We start from the raw sequence: 17,209 nt of genomic DNA, 5'->3' as shown, positions 1-17,209 counted from the left end.
ACGTCACGTGATGTATTGCAACATTTTTTTGCCTTTGCAGAGCAGGGGTGGGCGTGGCCTGCGTGTGATGCATCGGCCCAAGGCCGCCAGTTTGACAGGCCTGCACTAAGCTAGCCACTAAGCTAACCACTAGCCCACAATAGATGGATTCCTATTGAGCTCCAAATCAAATAAACCACATTATAGTTTCCTGTAAGGTGTGAACTCAGTTGTCATTTGTCTGGCATAGTATTGTCAATCTAATGTCACAAGGCTGTTCTGAGGCTAAAATGGGAAAAAGGAGAGAACAATGAGATCTTTGAAGACACATGTTATATAAAGAAGAAAAACTGCAAGTTCTTTGGAGGGATGAGATAAATATTTCAGGGTGATGATGTCTCAGTTGAGCTAGGTTACTCAGCCACAGCAAGACAACTCGCTCTTTCCTCCTGTCTCAGTTAATATAAATCCATGCAATTATTTGGCAGAGAGAAGAACTTAAAATCCAGTGTGAGTCATGACTTCATGTCAGGTAGTTCTCAAGTGAATCAGAAGCATTCTAGTTCCCCGGAACCAGAACAAAAAGTTTCAGCATGACACATTTTAAAGAAGGAAGAAGGCAGTTGTCCAGGAGAGGTTGATAATTAAGACTCACTAAGAAGCATCTGGAGATGATGCCTCTATTTGAGTACAGACCTCATAACGCCACACCAGAAGGAGAAAAGACAGCCAAGTCAAGAAGTCAACAAAACACTTTTCTTCTAATATTAGCAAATGTAGGAATGAGGGAGGCTGACTGGCCCTTAGGGAAGGAAAATCAAAGAAATTAAGATTAATACAAGAGAACAACCTGTCTTTGCCAGAGTGTTTAGCATTTAAATAGGAGCCTTGCTGAAGTCTACAGTGCCAATATGTATTAGACCTGCTTTGTTACTAGTTGGATCTCTCTGTGAATGTGAGACAGCAGGGCTGGAAAAAGGGCAGAAAGGAGCATCTAAAATGATTACAAGCAGAACAGCTCCTTGCTAAGACAGACAACATGTCTTGGACTTTTTAAGCTAAAGGCAGGCAAGGTGAGAGAGGAAACAGACTATAGCTTAGAAAATGATGACAAAGAGGGTTTGCTCCATTTCTAGCTACATAATCATTCAGGATCAGCCAAGTGAATCTAAAATCCAGAAGATTTTGATGTGGTAAAAGAAAGAAGCTCTCTGTTTTTGGAAAAGACACAGAATGGAATCCATCACCAGAGACAGTCATCCATTTAGGTAACTTCAAAAGGTACAATCCTTGAGGACTATCTATGTTTATTACTTGCACACTGAGGGCTGTTTACTCTCTTCTTCAGTATGGCAGGCAGACAACTGAAAGGGGCACCAGCTGCTGGGAATGTAATAGCAGAAATAGGCTGCTAACCACTGGTTCTGCACAGATGTAAGGTGGAAAGGAAAGATAAAAATAGCCAAGAAACCTAATCCTTGCTGCAGGACTTGGCTGGCCACAATGAAACACAGAATGCAAGACTAGATGAACTGTTGGTCTGTTTGAGCAGTACCTCTCTTACCTGGCTTATACCACCTTCTTTCCTCTTTTTGCCTTCAATCCATGCCAGACAGATGGGTAGCATTGTTCTTTTTCCCTAGGCAGGAAATACCAGGTTTAAGCAAAGGCCAGTTCTCTCCCCCTCACCCCACAGTCAATTCTGTCTAATTACTCCCTCCTTACCCTCAGGCTCTTTGTAATGGGAAGCATTCCTGCAGCCTTCAAAGGCAAGTCCTCCTCCATTAAAGGCTTGCGGGGTTTTGGCCCCAAGCTGAATGGAAGTAAAAGGCAGAAATATTTGCTTGCTTTCAAGTATAGTGCAAAAAAATCTTCAAATCAAGTGATCTAGTGATTACATGAAACATCCACATAGATTCCTTGGCAGCAATATACAGGTAGTCCTCGACTTAGAATCATTCATTCAGTGACTGTTGGAAGTTACAAGAGCACTGAAAAAAAGTGACATGACCGTTTTTCACACTTCGACACCCATGGTCACACAATTGTATTTCAGGCGCTTGGCAACTGGCATGTATTTACAACAATTGCACTCTGATCACCATTTGTAACCTTCCCAGTCTGCTTCCAACAAGCAAAGTCAATGGGGGAAGCCAGATACGCTTAATGACCACATGATTCACTTAACAACTGCAGTGAATTGCTTAACAATTGTGACAAAAAACGGTCCTTGCATCACACCCATGCCAGAAGCACTGAGGTGCTTTTGGGTTGAAAGGACATCCAGTTGGGGGCTCCTTTCATGTCTCCAGCAGGAGCTGGAGTGAAGGACAGAAGCTCACCTCATGGCAGCACTCGGGTCTCAATTATGGGCTTGCTACTAGTCAAGCCACCGTCCTAACCACACGAGCACCATGCTCCTAAAAAAAAGTCATAAAATGAGGCAAAACTCATTTAACAACTACCTTGCTTAACAATGGAAATTTTGAGCTCAATTGTGGTTGTACAACAACTTGTAGAACTATATGGCCATCAGGCTGTTTTCTCAACTTCCTACTTTAGCTTCTGACATTATGTAGTATTCCACTGAGGTCTCCCACTGTCAGTACTACTAGGAAATCAACTCCACCAAAAGACCAGAACTACATTTTATTGAGATTGGCTATACTAACAAGAGCCAGTTTAGTATTAGGGATATGGATAAGGCATCAGATTGGGAACCTAGAGACCATGAGTACAAGTCCTGCCTTAGGCAAAGAAGTTAGTTGGGTGATCTTAGTCACTCTCTTTCATTCCTAGGAAGGAGGCAATGGCAAACTACTTCTGAAATCTTGCCAAGAAAACTCCAGTGACTTTTCTAGGCAGTCTCCAAGAATCAGACACAATTGAAAAGAAGGAAAACAATCACACAGAATCTTGCAAGTCTGATTGTGTTGCTGTACCTTCTCCCTCAGTGAATCAGTCTCTGTCTGAACAGCTTCCAAATATTGCTTCATTTTCTTTGTCTAGGGAATGGTTCTTGCATATTTCTGTCAAAGTTGCCTTTTATTCCCTACACTCATCTAAGAACTAACTAGGCCAGACCTGATTTACCTTTGAAATCCAGGTAAGACAAAGGGTAGCATTCTGTATTTGTATTTATTATTAAAATGAACACCGTTTAGTCCCCAAATTAACAAAAGAACTCTAAGAGTTGCACAAAATTGCTGTGTGTGAGAGATAGACAGTTTTCAAATTTGATAGATTAAATAAATGAAATATATCTTTGTTGTTGTCCATCAAACATTCCTCTTTGGTCATAAACCAAAATACATGCCAAAATGTGGTTTATTTTGGTTTGGCACGACAAGTGAAAACAACTATTGGGGAAATAATTTTGCCCTGTTTACAGCACAGGTCTTCTGCTGATTGCACTTTGATTTGGTTGCCAAGTGCATAAAGAAACATACCTTCTACTGAAACCATAGTACAGTGTTTTTTTGCAACTTTAAGATGTGTGGGCTTCAACTCCCAGAATTCCCTCATGAATAGTTGATATGGTGTCATGGTGACAACTATCTTCTGCAGCCTGGTACAAATGTCAGTGGCATTTGTCCCAAAACAAGATCACAAGTTAACTAAATGAACTATAGAGTCATTCACTCACTTATGTAATGTTGGGAAGGAGCTTTCGAAGGGTGTAATGGAAGGCACATACTGGTAACAATACCCACCCATAATTCATAGGGGTGCCTGTGAGATGACAGTCAACAATAAGTTGCAAGTTTTCTCTGGAAACTCTTTGTTTTTATCCCTATCCGGTGCTATGTTACTTGGCAGCAAAACATACTTGTTATTTATTGTGTTACCTTAGCAAAGTATCTCTGCTAGCTCACTACAAACCAGGAATCTTTTCTACACAAAGTCCTGAATACAAACAGACCTTCACCAAGCAAGCGCATATGTGGATGGGTGGAGTAAAGACGACCATTGAAATCAATGTTGATATTGGAAGAGATGCTACAGAAAACCCCAAGCAGCAGTAGCAGCGCCAGCCTCCCAAGAAAAGGGGAAGTGGACATGTTTAATTCTTCGTAAAAAATAATAACAACACATTTCTAATTATCATGAATCAGCAATTTCTTACAGATGCAATTTCTTACAGTAGCCTGTGATTCTTTCCATCTAAAGCAGAAGTGTAGCCCTCAGATCCTTCCTGAAGTTGCAACTTACTTATCATTCTTGTGATAGAAGGCAATGAATTACATGGACAGTTATACTTTCTGTAATTAATTTGTTTTTAATTACATTTAAATTAAATCAACTTCATTTCTATCCATCTTTGTTTTGTTCCAGCCTATTTTTGAAGAGTATAACTGTCAGTAAGATGCTCAGAGACCATGAACCATACACTTCCCCACTCCAAACTCTACAGTATGTACCTCTATCACTGCGGTTTAAAATGCTACTTACAAGCAAAAATAGATCAGAATTATGAACAATTTTTACTTATCACTCATAAGGTATCAATGTTCCTGGAGATCATTCTCTCCTGCCCACCTTTTCCCAACATTGGGAGGAGATGCATTAACCAGGAATTTAAAACTAAGTTTGTGTGCTGTCTAAATTGGGGGTCTTGGCAAGAAACAAATAGCAATCCCAAATTTGTTCTTAATTAACAATACATTGGTTAGTAGGGGGCAGAGAGTTCAATCTGCACAATATGATAAATGTCAAATTCCTAATTAATGTAGACATTCCAACTAGCTTAAGGAAGTAAATAGTTAAGTGTATAAACAGCAAACTGGAATTCTCAAAAATCTGCCTCATTGTATGCAAACTTGGACATACTTATGGAAGTACCAATTTAAAGTGCATATTCTAGATACATTCATGTTCTCTGCACAAATAGAACCAAAGTTATGCTACCAAATACCAGGATGACAATTGCTGATTTTTTAAGAAGTCAAAAGAGGTATAAGGCATATGACTTTTCTTTAGATGCCTCCACAGCTTTGTGAAGTAGCAAACAACATCAGAACCGACACAGAGAAATATAAAATTTAGAGTACCTAGAAGGGAAAACTTGTTTGAACAAAGACTACCTTTTATTGACTATATCCTTGTAAAAAGGAAATTCTAGGAGCTGCAAAAGATCAGGTTAGAGATGCTCCATCATACTCAGAGAATCGCTCTCCCCCACCATGTTAATTAATCTATATATATATAAGTGAAATACCACTCATGGACCATCACAAAATCTCCAGAACTGTAAAGCCTACAAACTTGAAATTTGCCCCATATGTTCCTCTTGGCTTCTAGGTGCTCACTAAGAAAGGATTTTATGAAATGATCATCAGAGCATTAGTATTTCCTATATTATTATTATTAACATGCTCTCATGCTAAGGAGTTCTACTTCCCCTCCCCACCTGAAATCTGTTCCAAATGCAAAATGCAAGCAGAGGAGTTTCAGTTTCATAGCACCAAGCAGCTTTAATACAGAACAGTTGAGCTAACCCACATCCAGGCTCCTTGCTGTCTCCTGCTTGCTCACACAGCAAATACTGTTTCAGTTTCCAAACAGCCCTCAACTCTCACACACTGACAGGACACTAGCCAGATGAATACCGATGGATGCTGGTAAGCAGAGGCACAATTCCCCCCCTTATTTTCCTCCCCCAAAACTAAACCCGATTACATAGTTGCGTAGCAAAACACAGGTATCAAGCTAGTCTGCAATAAAAATCATCTTCCAATATCTAACATCATGGAAAATAAGACCACATCTACAAAGGAGAGTGTGTGTTGGTATCTTCAAGTCAGTGCTGACTCTTGGCAACTGCCTGGACAAGTTGCTGCAATTTTCTCGGCAAGATTTCAGAACTGGTTTTTGCCTTCTTCTTCCTTAATTTGTGTGTGTGTGTGTGTGTGTGTGTGTGTGTGTGTGTGTGTGACTGACCCAAGGTCACCCAACTGGCTTTGTGCCTAAAACAGGACTAGAGCTCACGGTCTACTGGTTTCTAGCCTGGTGCCTTAACCACCTCCAAGCTGGCCCTCTTTGAGAGTAGAAGGGAATAACCCTTTGAAATATATCCCAACTTTGGCAGCTTGCTAACTGTGCGATCAACCCCTACAGGTCTGCCTTTAGCAGCAACTTGATTAGTGATGGACTAGTAATTCCACTCAGTAACGAAAATAGCTACAGGGCCAATGCAGAGTTTGGAAAAGAGACAGCAGCAGCACAACCTATATTCATCTCAAAGTACCTGTCCTGTCTTTTCTTTTCAAATTTTTTTTATTTCAATCTGCATATGCACAATACATTAATAATGTGGCATCAATATATCATACATTTTAGTATAGGCAAAATTAATACCAATCATCTCTCTCAATGCATGTATTTCACATTAATTCATAATCCTTCAGTACTTATTTTCAACTTTTCAAAACTCTCTCCAAATGCCTACCACCATATCAGTTAAACATACCTAGTAATTCCATTATTCAATTTTCTCCCTGCTTTTATTTTATTTTTTAAAATAAAAAATTCTCATTTGGAAAGCAGTGTGGTTTCAGGTATCACATCTCAATACAAACATGACCATTGTTACCTGTTCATTATATTTGTTTAGTTTCATATTGCATCATCCTTATTATTGTTAAATATTAAGCTTATCTTATCCAATTCCAATTCATGTTATATTAATACATTCATATCTTATTTTACAATGTTATCTAAAATTCTCACCTCATTTCTGTTGTCATTTCGCATATTACTTTTTTCTGTCACATTTGTCATTTTATCAATCCTTATCTGTAAATATAATTGTCCCCTCTGGTTAATAATTCAAGCTACCCACTTCTACCTTAATATCAATCTCCCTATCTAGTATATAACACGAAATATATATATATATATATATATATATATATATATATATATATATATATATATATATATATATATACATGATTCTGCATTATATTTTCTCAAACATCTTATGAATCATCTATACATTACAAAATACTATTTTCAATATATTCTTATACATCACAACATATTACCTTGTGGAATCTCCTTATCCTTTTTTTTCATCCATTATCTCTCACTCTTTGGACAATGTACTTTCTTTCCATCCTTGTTTGTTTTCTATTCCTCTTTGTTTTCTGGTCCTTTCTCTTAATTCCCTTTTTTCCCATTCTTATTCCCCTCCATTTCTCATTCCAGTTATTAAATTTTTCTCTCTCCTTCTTCTGATTTTTCTTTTGCCCTTCCTTTTTCTATTTTTTCCATGTCCCTTTATCCATTTTCCTAATCATTCTCCCTTCTAAAGTAGGCAAGTTATTTAAAATGTGAGGGGTCCTTGGTGCTCTCTGAGATTGCTTGTTGTGTTGCAGACATTTCATTACCCTAACTAGGTAACATCTTCAGTGTTAGTAAGGAGTGCTGTTTGCTGTTAGTTTATATTCTGGTGTCTTCCCTGTCTGTATGGGTGGGAATGGTCATAGGGATTCTTTGGTTGGGCTGTTTTCTAATGGCTCTTCTTGATTGGGATATTGTTTACTTGATTGTTGATTTGAAGTTGACCTTGGAGTTAATCTATGCTGATCTCACAGTGCTGATTACTGGTTGGAGTCTTTTTCTCTTTTGGGCTGGTTGATTGTCTCTTTTCCAAGTTTTCTTCACTTATTTCAGCCTATCATTCTTTAATGAATTGTTTTATGCAAAAAGAAGAAAGGAAGATGCCCCGAGGAAGCACTGGAGGAAATGAAAGATGTACTCCAAGAAAAAAAGATAGGTTTTTTTCCCAATAATGTCTCAATTGGAAGCATCCAAAATATTTCACTGCTTATATGTCATCATAGAGCATTGATGTCAAACTCAATTGCATCACTGATGTATCGTGACATATCACAATGTTTTTTGCCTCTGCAGAGCTGGGGTGGCCGTGGCCTGGGTATGACACATCCAGCCCTCAAGCCATCAGTTTGACATCCGTGTCACAGAGTATAAAATTTGAAATATTTGTGCTGGACAATTTACAGTCCTACGTTCAACAAAAACAGAAGTATGTAGATTTCAGTCCCCATAACAATCCAGGAACAGGCCTTGGAAAGCCATCTAATTTGCTATGTTTGCAGGTAAGCCCAAACAATGTGGAAGAGAATGAGGTTTGAAGATAGGTTCAAAAGCATAAGCCAGCTGGCCTAAAACAAGTATTCTGAGTAGTAGTTTCAACCAACAGGGTTAGTAAAAGAGAAAAATTAGATTTTTTTAGGGGAGCAAAAAGGACTGAGCAGAAATACATAGTGACATTGGCCTTGGTTAACAGGCCAATGTCACTATGTATTTGAAATCATAAACCTCCACTTTGTCAAAGTAATTTTCAAAAATGAACAAATTAAGGTTCACCAAGAACAAAAAAGCTACTTAAGATACGGTTGGTTGTCAAAATTCTAAGCTTCTTCTCTGAGGCAGCTCTGCATGAAAGGTGGTTTGGAAACTCCTACAGGCAGAAGAAAAGCTGACTGGAGATCAGGCCCAGGAAGCCTCCATAATTAAGATAATGAAACTTATTCTGCTCAGCTGCTAGTGTTGTTTACTGGCCTTCCTTTTATGTCCTTAACAGAAGCTTGATCTGCTAAGCACACTTGTTTACTTGCTCAATTTCATAAGAGCTGCTGTTAAGAGGAGACATGGAAATCAAGCCAGGTCATTCTCCAAGTCTTATGAGAATCCTGCCTCCTACTTCTGACTCAGTCCTGCTAGACACAAACTAATTATTCCAAATAACTCCTATGAAGAAAAACAGCAGATCCCTCTGCAACTGCTATATCACAAACCATACATAGTCAGATGAGCAATCCAGCCCTTGACCGCTTTCTACTTTCCCTTCTTCACACAGAGAGACAGAGGACCAGCCCTTGAGAGGGAGATTTCCAAGTACCATCTCCCTGTGGTAAGCTAAAGTTGTACAGTCCAATAATCAGATGCATGGTTTGAATGCTGTTGACAGTTTACCTTGGCACTAAGCCTATATACAGCTTGGAGAGGCTACACTTTTGTTTCAGAAGGCTAAGATCAAATCCTCCAACAAACAGTTTCTCTGACTTTTAACCAAATAGATGGTCTCCGATGCTTTGCAAATTAATCCACATGCTGGCTTTAATAACAGCTATTTTTGATCACGACATTCCCCTGTTTGTCTTGCAAGGCTTTTCAGCAAACTTATCTGTTTCTATAAAAGCACACTTACAAGAAAGTAAGTATTGTTGAAAATGGTGGTTAATAAATTACTGGATAAATATGCCTAGGATCTTCTTACAAGTTAAGGAGTACAGAACAACACCTAAGAACAGGAAAGACATTTTGCTTCCTCTCACAGTGTCATCTACTGAATTATAATAGAAAGTGTTAAGAAATGATTTTAAAAATGTAAAGACCATCTTATCACTGATACCCATAATGAAAAACATGCATCAGGTTGCAGAAGATTCTTTTAAGGTAATTCCTACATTTTTACTGATGAGGTCAGTAAAAAGGCAAAACAGTCAAGGAAGCTCACAACCAATTGCTTCATATGCTCCAGAATTTATTCTTGGATTGTTATCATAGCTTGTTCAGATGCCAACAAAAATTAGTTGATAAGACAAATGTAATGTCTTATCAACCTATTTAGCTGCCACCACTGGTTGAGGAAAACAAGAACCAACTAAGCAGCAAATTACTTATTTATAATGTCCTTTATGTCTGAATTATATCAAACCATGATTAAGCATAGGGTTTCAGACCTTAAGTTAAAAAGCACTAATGCAGGGCAGCAAACATTCTAAGCTATAACTTTTATTTATTCTATCCTTGCAAGGTTGGCTCTTTAAAGATTCTTTAAATTTAATACATATATTTCCAAAGCTGAAGAGGAGAATTCTAGAGGCTGTTCATTAACTGATCACATTATAAACACATTTGACAAAATACTGGTATAACTTTCACCAGTATCTTGCCAACAGGGAATCATGGGATTTGTCATCCAACACATTTATAGAAATTCCAGTTAGGAAAGTTGATTCAATATCACCACAAATCCATGGACAGTATTGAATTCAGTTTGTCAACAAATCCAGTAAAACGATTGTCTTAATTTTTACTGATTTTAACAGACCCACTCCATGTATGACTAAGGTTGGATTTGTATATCATATTGATCTATAGTATGGGTTGATTTTTAATTAATCAATACAACACAACCCAGTCCCAATGTATGGTCTATTCAGCAATATAGTTAATCAAATCATGGCTTAGTTGTTGTGTGGCTTATCGAGCATGGTTCACAAGTTTTAGATTTTTTTGTCTGAGTACAGGTAGTCCTCAATGTACAACCACAACTGAGCCCAAAATTTATGTTGTTAATGCAAAAGGGGATCCCGTGAACTTGGTATACAGCAATGGTTATAACTATGAATCAGTTGCCAAACATCTGAATTTTGATCACGTAATCATGGTGATTCTACAAAGGTTGTAACTATGAAAAATGGTCATAAGTCACTTTTTTTCAGTGCCATTGTAACTTTGAACAGTCATTAAATGAACTGTTGTAAGTTGAGGATTACCTCTACTGCTTTACTTGATCTCATTTTTAGACACTACTGCTCTGTTAATAATGGACTAGATAATGTGATGCATAGTTTTCTTTCCTTTACACTTCCAAAAGAATTCGGATGAGGGATCAGAAATTCATGTTGCAACTCCTTGCTTGATCCCCCGTATCACAGGCAATTGTTTGTTCAACCTAACAGCTCTAGTTGCCAAAATAGGAGAAGTCAGGTTAGGATATAGAAAGACATTGCTCCAGAAGTTTCATTCATCTGAGCCCAAGACACTGATTCTGCTAATTCTAATTAAAAGACAAATAAATGTCAGATTTCAATCCTGTAATAGTTCCACCATCAATGCTTCCACAAAACATTAAGTTCCTTCTAAATCATAACTTTAATTTTGATATGTTTTTTTCTCCAATCTCAAACCCCTTTAGGTTATGCTTGAGAATTGTTAGGAAACAAAGAAGTCATATTAATGACTGTTAATGACTATTGGTGAGGGGGAATGACCTCAAAGCTTAAACCTTTGCCATAAGGCAATCTTCTGTAAACACTATAGAGACTCAGGCCCAAATGCTTTCAGTTCACTCATGTCAGCCATAAACTGGGATTATGCTAGACTCCCACATCATCCAAAACAAAAAGACAACACACATTTCAAAGCAACATCTGAACCTGAATCATCATACAGTGCCCAAGATTTACTTGCAAGGAAGATTTCCAAGCTCAAATCCCACGAAAATAATTTATCTTGTTAATATTTTCCAACAAGTCACTCATACTATGATGAGATGAAACTGGTAGCAGCAACGATCATCAAAATGGACAGACCAGTTTCAATGGCCAAACTTTATAGAGGAGGGATGACATAATACTCTTAAGGTTTGAAAGTTAAAAGTGTCATACAGAGTCCACACATATCTTAGGCTCACCAGATCTGGGCTTATAACAACCAAATACTTACTATATGGCATGGCATCAAAGAAACTCAGAAAATTTTGCAAACCACATCTGGGATATCTAGCTAATTAGAAGGACTAATAGAAAGAAAAACTATCACCTTACCCATTTTCAGGAGCTAAATACAGGAAGTCCTCCACTTACAGCAGTTCATTTACTGATTGTCTGAAGTTACAACAGCACTGAAAAAAATGACATGTCCAGTTTTCACACTTAAAACCGTTGCAGTATCCACATGGTCATGTGATCAAAATTCAGGCACTTGGTGACTTGTATTTATGGTGGTTGCAATGTCCCAGGGTCACCTTTTGTGACCTCCTTACAAGCAAAGTCATTGGGGAAGCCAGATTCACTTAACAACCATGTTATTAACTTAATAACTGCAGTGACTCACTTAACAACTGCACCTAGAAAGGTGGTAAAATTGAGCAAAGTTCACTTAACAGCTGTCTTGCTTAACAACATAAATTTTGCACTCAGTTGGAGTTATAAATCAGGGACCACTTCTAGTTCAATATACCGTACTGTTAAAATAGAACAATTAAAGTAAGAATAACAGTCAGCTCCGATTAATAACCCAAACAAAACTAAAGACCAAAATCTTACTATAATAATACCAAATTAAATCTGCTTCCTCAACATAAGGTAGATTGGGGCTGCCCATACTTCTGGGGGAGAGGAAGGAGTTATACTATGGGGACTTCTGTCTGATCCACACAAAGAAGGGAACCTCCCTCCAGCTTTGCCTGGGTGTCCAAACTGAATGGACTGATACTATATTAAGAGTTTCCTGTATAATCCAATGCTATGCTGCAATGGCTGAATTTGTATAACCCAAGACATTATGCCAAACTGAGCAAAACCCTTCACTTTTAGCATGACATGGGGACCCCATCTTTGTTGTTTTAAGCACAGTGGATTCATCCGGTTACTTCTCTAGAAGCAGAAATCTGAGTCAACTCATCCAGAAGTGCCTGGTAGAACTGCATTACATTTGAGAAATGAACAATGTGCTAAAGGAAAGCAATACACCCAAGGAAAGCAGCTAAAGACAGGGCAGGACAAGCTTTGCCCAACCTACCAAACCAGCCTGCTGAGTGTTCTTAGCTTTGCAATGTCCCTGTTCATTCAAATGTTCACCAAAGGACAGGGGTAACTTCATCTTTGTACTTTTCTTAGTGGCGAGAGGGAGGGAGAGAGAGAGGAGAGATCAGCCTGGCAATAAGCCATGTCCTATGTCCCACTGCTATCTGAGCCAAGATTGGTGAGTTATACAAGAAAAGTAGAGCTTTTGTGGCCATTCTACCTGGGAAGACAGAAAATTCTGCCTTGCTTTCATGTTCTGTACATAGGAGGAGCTGTTATCCTATGGAGATACCTATGGGTTGTACACAAAAGACTCTGGATTCAATTCCTGATATCTCCAAGAGGAACAGAAAAGGCCACACATTTGAATGATAGTTGCTTCACAGTTGCTTAATTCAAAGATGGGAAATTTTTGAGCGGGCGGGGGTCACAAAAGGAAACAAGTCCAGAGACTTGATGAGATTGTAGAGATGGGCATCCTGATCATTCGAAGCCTGCAACTGATTTGTTTTCTAAGGATTGTTTTTTAAGCAGAGGCCTAAGGTATCCATTTGTATCTGTTGCTGGAAAGTAGCAAAAAAACAAAAAGGCAAGATTAACAACAAATAAAATTATGGCCAGGCCTGTAATATGATTGTGAAAGGGCTTGTGAAGAGAGTCAACGTAAGCCTTACAAGAGGCTTATTCCTGCTCTATTTCATGATTTGTGAGGTAGGGTTCAATTACATGACTTCACACACAACACTCAGTCATAAGACTTGGTGAATAAAACAAAATTTCTGAAGTTACCCAGCAGATTATCTCAAAACAAAATGATCTGGATTTGGCTGATATGCTAATCCAGTCAATACTGAGTTAAAAAGGGCCACAAATATGACCTTAGAAACTTAAATGTTTCCAGGACAGAATAGTGGATATTAAGTATTTTCAGCATTCCTTTTAGTTACTCTATTCCAGTACTACTGCTTTTATTTTGAGTTCAGTATTTTTTTTCCTGTGGGTTAGTCACCTCGGATGTTTAAAACAGGCAGTAAAGTGGGCTACTAAAGCTGGTAAAATGAATTTAAAGAATAAGGAGCTCTCCTCCATCTTATATAATCTGGAAGGTTTCCTCTCTCTCTCTCTCTCTCTCTCTCTGTGTGTGTGTGTGTGTGTCTGTGTCTGTGGTTTTTGTTCGTTTTTTTTACTGGATGCTTTTCTCACAAACCCTCTAGAAAGCTCCAGGACAAAAAGACTGGCAGCATCTTTAGAAGCAGAGGTGGCAGCAGTAATAACAAAGCAAGTTAGCAATGAGCTGCAGAAAAGAGCTGCTCTCTCCATTTGCAGCATTCATCCACCCTGACCAATAAAAAACACTTAAATATTTTAAAAGTTTAAAAACAAGACTTAAGAAGGCAAAAGACCACAACGGATATACAAAACAGAAGAAAGATGCAATCAAAAGTAAGAACTCCTCCCCCACTCCCATAGGATCTCAAGATAGGATTCAACTAGCCGGAACAGATTAAATTGAGCAAATAATGGAACAGAAGGAGCCAGTGGCTTTATCTTGGGCCCTGCCATGCTCTTAGCCTGGAACCTCAGGTTGTGGGGAGGACTCAAAACAACAGCAGGGACTCTGAAAAGGGGCATCTTTTTAGCTTGCAAAACTCCAGCTTTCAGACACCAGATTTGACTGAAACCTTGCAGAAGATTTCACAAGCCATAATCCTTCACCAACTTGAAAGCTAATGAAACCTGATAGAGCTGCTCAGTAATACTTGACTTTCATCCCTTCCAGCAGAGTGCTGGGGATTTCTCCTGCTTGCTTTCTGCAGTTCTGTGACAATTGCAGTTTGCCCAACAACAGACAAAATTCCAGGGGCACAATCGCCAGCATCAAAACATCTTTCCTAGACGAAAAGAGAAGTTGAAAGCCACACCACTCTTCATGCCCCCCCAAGTGCCCCCTATTCCCAGATGATGATCAAAATAACCACCAAGGGGACAGTCCCTGCCACACACCTGGGCCATTAGCTGATGTCTTCTGCAACCACCCCACCCACAACCCAACCCCGCTGGAGGCGGCCCCGTGGTTAAAAGGCAGGGGCAACTTCCTGACCACACAGCCCCAAGGTGGCAGGTTCGGTTGCCATGGAGACTCAATTTCTCCTCCCCCCCCGCCTATTTCGGGGCACACACCTTCGCTTCCAATCCCCAAACCCAACGGACAAGATCCGGAGCAGCACAAACAACCCCCCAACTCAGCCATGGGTCGGGATAAGGCAGCAGAGCCAAACCCGGAGCGTGCGGCGCTCAGTTCCCGGTCCACCAGCCCACCCGGGAACCCCGAAGGGGCAAAACCAAAGAAAGGCGGCTCCGGAGGAGAAGAACTGCAATCCAAAGGAGGGAAAGGTCCTCCTGCCCACTGGAGCCCCCCACCGCCGGTTCAAAAATCGCCTCCCCCCTCCCTGAGAGGGAAACCCACACGGCCATTTCCTCAATCTCGCCCTTCCCCTCCAACTTCGAGCACCAAGCACAGACCCCCATCCACCCCGTTTCCACCCCCACCGCGCCTCGGCGAAAGAGCCCCGGGGCGTCCGGCCAGCCACGTTAAAATGGCCCTGGACAATTACCTCACGGACTGGGGGCCTCTCTGCCTGGCGGAGCAAGAAGGAAGCTCTGGGGGCGAGCCGCTCTTGCTCTGTGTCGTCGTCTTCCTCGGGAGGGGGGGCTCCGCCTTTCCCTTACAGCTGCTTCTGTCCCGGTTCCATGGTAGCCGCCCGCCTTGGCTGCGAGGCACGGAAGAGGGTGACGGCCCGGGCGGACTGAAACAAAGCCCCCCGTGCAGGCGACAGCGGCGGCGTCTAGCTACTGCTGTGGCTGAAGCGCCAGCCCTACGAGCACCGCGCAGTTCCCCACCTCCATCCTGCCTGCGCCTTCACCTCGCCGCTCCAATTGCACAATAGAGCCGGGTCAGCCTCATCAATATTCATCGCCCTCCCCCTCCCCCCTCCGCCGACGCTTAGACAAGAGCAATGGAGCTCCTATCTCTCCGGCTCGCGAGGAAAGGGACGGAAGGGAGGGGTGAGAGAGAGCGCTTCCCTTGGCGCCCTACACCTATTGCATCGGATTGCAGGTGACGTACGTGCGCGCGGCGGAGGCGGCGGCTACGTGAGATGCTGGGGGGGGGGGAGGCAGCCCCCGCGGGAACTCACCTCCTTTCGGGCCACGCGAAGGGAAAGCGCAGACAAAGGGCGAAGGAGAGCCGGCTGCCGCCCTGCCTCCCTCTGCAGCCCCCGCTCCGCAAAGAGGCAGGCTGGGCGTGGACGCTCAGGGCGCACTGCTTCCGCCCTTCGGCCGCTTGGGGTTGCCCGGGAGCGCGTTGCGAGCCCCGAGCGCTGTCCTACGCTGGGGGGCGGTAGGGGGTTGCCTCGTATCTCAGGCAGTCAGGCGGGACGGGAAGAGAAGCGATGGGGCTGGCTTGGTGCAAAGCGGCCGAAGCGGAGAGGTATAAAACTGGCGGGGCAAAGCTCGGTGCAGCCCTGGTCAGGTGGCAAAGGCCGGACGGGCGTTGTGCCTCCGAGAGGAGAAGCCGCGTGCTGAACTCGATCGGATCTGCGGACTTTGCGGGGTTACTGTGCCGGGAAGGAGTGATGTCCCGTAATAAGTGTGCTTCTCCAACCAGGCGTCCTCCGTACCAGTCTCCCATAATCTGCCCATTAATGTAGAGCAGGGGTCCAACCTTGGCAACTTTAAGACCTCTGTGGACTTCAACTTCCAAAATTCCACAGCCATAATTCTGGAGTTGAACTCCACAGGTCTTAAAGTTTCCCCGGTTGGACATCACTGATGTTGAGGATGAAGGCAGCCCACAGTTCCCAGCCATACACCCATTTGTGAAAAGGGGCCTAGAAAAGAATTGGAGTATGTGTGTGGGACAAACTGTAACACGACACTTCATCCGAAGAACCACTGAAGATGTAATCTAGCTTGGTAAGAAAACGTTTGGAAACTAAATAGCAAACTTGGAGAACAACCTGCACCAACATCTACCAGCCAAGCTACATATATTTTCTATCATTTCAGGATTGCAAGTTACATTTCAGTAACAACCGAGGGTCCCTGAAGTTACCTAAGGATCAGAATAAGAATTGGGTAGATCTGGAAGCTTCACATTGGCTGTTTAATTTTTAAAGGCAGGTTTTAATTTGGTTTTGTGAAGAACCAGGTTCTTAACGTTGCAATAAGCTATGATGCAGTTGGTGTGAGAATCTAAGGCAGTGTTGGTGAATGTTTTCGGCACCAAGTACCCAAACGGGAGTACACATGGGAGAGCGCCGGAAACCGTAACCTCAGCTTCCCAGTGCACGCATGTGCGCCAGGAAGCTGCTCTTCCGGTTTCTGGTGCTTCCGCATGTGTGAAGACCAGCTGGCCAGCGTGCATGCGTGAGCCGGAACCCGGAAGAATAATGGGCAACAGCTGGCATGCTCGGAGAGATGACTGCATGCCACTTCTGGCACGTATGCCGTAGGTTTGCCATCACAGATCTAAGGGATCAAAACAGTTTTACTGGAAGATTATAAGAGGCAGTGCACAAAAGACAGTAGGATCCATACCACTA

The 17,209-nt window shown here is 41.5% G+C and overlaps 1 protein-coding gene across 7 annotated transcripts in view; it reads right to left on the bottom strand.

Annotated features, from left to right (window-relative positions):
- Positions 1–15,892, bottom strand: part of ZMIZ2 (zinc finger MIZ-type containing 2) — an 86,368-nt gene extending 70,476 nt beyond the window's left edge. For 2 of the 7 annotated variants that reach the window (XM_087938938.1, XM_087938935.1), the window contains exons 1-4: positions 15,221–15,548; positions 11,625–11,701; positions 1,705–1,792; positions 1,544–1,618 (exon numbers count right to left, since the gene is read on the bottom strand). The gene's annotated coding sequence lies outside the window, so the exon portion shown is untranslated. Of the gene's footprint in view, positions 1–1,543; positions 1,619–1,704; positions 1,793–11,624; positions 11,702–15,220; positions 15,549–15,802 lie in introns of those variants that run through there. The other 5 variants (XM_087938937.1, XM_026718074.2, XM_087938936.1 and 2 more) reach the window with 4 other exon arrangements.
- Between the last annotated feature and the right edge of the window lie 1,317 nt (positions 15,893–17,209).

This window comes from Pseudonaja textilis, chromosome 9 (genome assembly GCF_049901715.1).
Source record: "Pseudonaja textilis isolate UNSWEBS1 chromosome 9, rPseTex1.2, whole genome shotgun sequence".
Lineage (NCBI taxonomy): Eukaryota > Metazoa > Chordata > Lepidosauria > Squamata > Elapidae > Pseudonaja > Pseudonaja textilis.
This window is presented reverse-complemented; position numbering and strand designations above follow the sequence as displayed.